This window comes from Cydia pomonella, chromosome 13 (genome assembly GCF_033807575.1).
Source record: "Cydia pomonella isolate Wapato2018A chromosome 13, ilCydPomo1, whole genome shotgun sequence".
NCBI lineage: Eukaryota > Metazoa > Arthropoda > Insecta > Lepidoptera > Tortricidae > Cydia > Cydia pomonella.
The window spans coordinates 2823877-2826538 of record NC_084715.1 but is presented as its reverse complement, the minus strand read 5'-3'; positions in this window follow the sequence as shown (position 1 = coordinate 2826538).

Genomic DNA, 2662 nt, shown 5'->3' with positions numbered 1-2662 from the left:
TCCTCTCTGATTCTACGTTGTTTACTTTAATTTTATGTTTATTTGTTTCTGTATACGTTTTAATTTTCAATGGCAACTATATTCTTTTGCCTGTGTACATTTTTTTGTTTCTGATTAAGGCTATATTTTTATCCCGCATTGCAAATTGAAAATATACACACAAAGAAGGTTGTCTTAGCTTACGGCGACGGCCTCTGTCCAGTTCACATAGAACTTGCAAGGTAAAAGCTAATATTTATGTATAAATAAGTCTAGGTTTTGTACTTTTATAATACCTGGTTTCGTTAAGATACCTTACTATTTAGCCTTTATATTATTATGCAGCTCAAAAGGCAGGCTTTAAGGCATTGAATTTTAAGAAATATATATCATACTTTGCAGTGGCGAATCATTCACAGAATTCGATTCCAACCGTCTGTCGACAATTATAGCTCGTTGAGTACTTTCACGATCGGTTCATGGAGAAAAGGAAAGCGATACTAGCTATATATACCTACGAATATATGTGTCAAGCCGCCACTGATACTTTGTTCGAAATAATTATCCAAAACATCTATTTCTTCACATCGGCTGTTTTTCATCCGATTTTCCCCCATTTCCGATTTGATCCCAACCCACTTGAAATAAAAATAATATATCAAGGGGTTGTTTACTCCCCACGAGCACGTCGCGGATAATAAAACTTATTCCTGCTGACATTAAGCATGCCCTAACCAGGGCACTGTTCGACGAGTTAGGGGCATAGCTGGAGATATCGCTATCATTAGGAGTATTTTCCTGACTTATTTATACCTGATGACGTCGTGTCTGGCCTAGTGGGTAGTGACCCTGCCTATGAAACAGATGGTTCCGGGTTCAAATCCTGGTAAGGGCATTTATTTGTGTGATGAGCATGAATATATTTAAGTATTTATACATATTTATATATTATATATGTCGTTGGTCGTTGTCTAAGTACCCACAACACAAGCCTTATTGAGCTTACTGTGGGACTTAGTCAATTTGTGTAATAATGTCCTATAATATTTATTTATTTATTCATTATCTTGCACGCCTCGAAATAATTCATATTAGGCAGGGTATTATAGCTTTAGAACGAAGATGGTATAACTGCCTAGAACTACACACGGAGAACACGTAAAAAAAAATATTATATTTTATCATGTATTTTTAAGTATTTTTTATTAGGCTAGTTACTTATCATTCCGCCCTCGTATTACCTACTAGTACGGCTACCACCAGTTTTGACATTGACATAATTCGCCCACGTCTACATAACTTACTTTCTATGAGTATACATCTCGCTTGCACTAATATGCCCGTACAAACGAGATGCATAGAAAGTAAGTTACGTATACATGATCAAACATGTCAATGTAAAAACTGGTGGTAGCCGTAATTAGTTAAAGCCTGACCAGTATATGATCACGCGCCATATTGCGGAATTTTATTAGAACTAATTTTTTTATACTAAACGGAACTGTCATACTATACATGAGAATAACTGCGCCCTCTTATAACAATGATCATATATTTCTGGTCGGGCTTTAGATAATTTTAAATGTTATTTAATTGTTTAACCATAAATTGTGCCTATATAGATGTCACAATATACCAAAAGATAATTTCGAATACAACCTCGGTTCACCGGCTTGACTCGCGAGGTTGCTTTATCTCGCAAGCAATTCACTCTAGTGGGTATTTTATTTCTCGGAATTCTTATTATTAAAGTATTTTTGAAATTTGTATTAGAAATGTTTTCATCTTTTAATGTAAGTACCTACTCTATTATAATATTTTACGTTGAAGAGCAAAGAAAAACCCTCATTTCTGATTTTGTATTTCTCGTAGAGCATAATAAATTAGGTATGTCAATAGAAACACGAGAAATTTTTGCTCCTATTTTTATACAGATTTATATTTTATTATTGTTGCCCATTACTGAGAAAAATTGGCCAAAAAATGAGATCATAAAGTCAACTTGGGTCGAATTTGTGCATTTAACATTTATACCTTTAAATTCGTTTGACGATTATAATACGATTGATCGGTTTTTTTTCTACTCTTCTCGCGTTGTCCCGGCATTTCGCCACGGCTCATGGGAGCCTGGGGTCCGCTTGACAACTAATCCCAAGATTTGGCGTAGGCACTAGTTTTTACGAAAGCGACTGCCATCTGACCTTCCAACCCAGAGGGGTAAACTAGGCTTTGTTGGGATTAGTCCGGTTTCCTCACGATGTTTTCCTTCACCGAAAATTTAACATTTTTTTTTTTCTACTGCGAATACATAATTCGAATAACAAACGTAGGTATTTGTAGCAAATTTTTTAAGTATAACTTATCATTAAGCAAACAATAGATTAACAACATAAATAATGGATTTATACACAGGATCATAGAGATATAGAACTAGCTTAAATCTAAAATAGGCCCTTGAGGCATTGAACCAAGGATGCTGGCATTTCCTCGTTGTACCGCAATGCTGATACGTTGTGCGAGGAATCCGCCAGGACTTCGGTCACCAGTTACGTCAACCAGACGATAACTTGGAAAGCAAACCCTACCTAGCTTTTATCAAAAAAAAAAAATATTTTTTTCTAGCCTCATTTTACCTAATTGCAGAAGTCTTCTGAACATCGCCTTAAGTAATAATTATGTATGT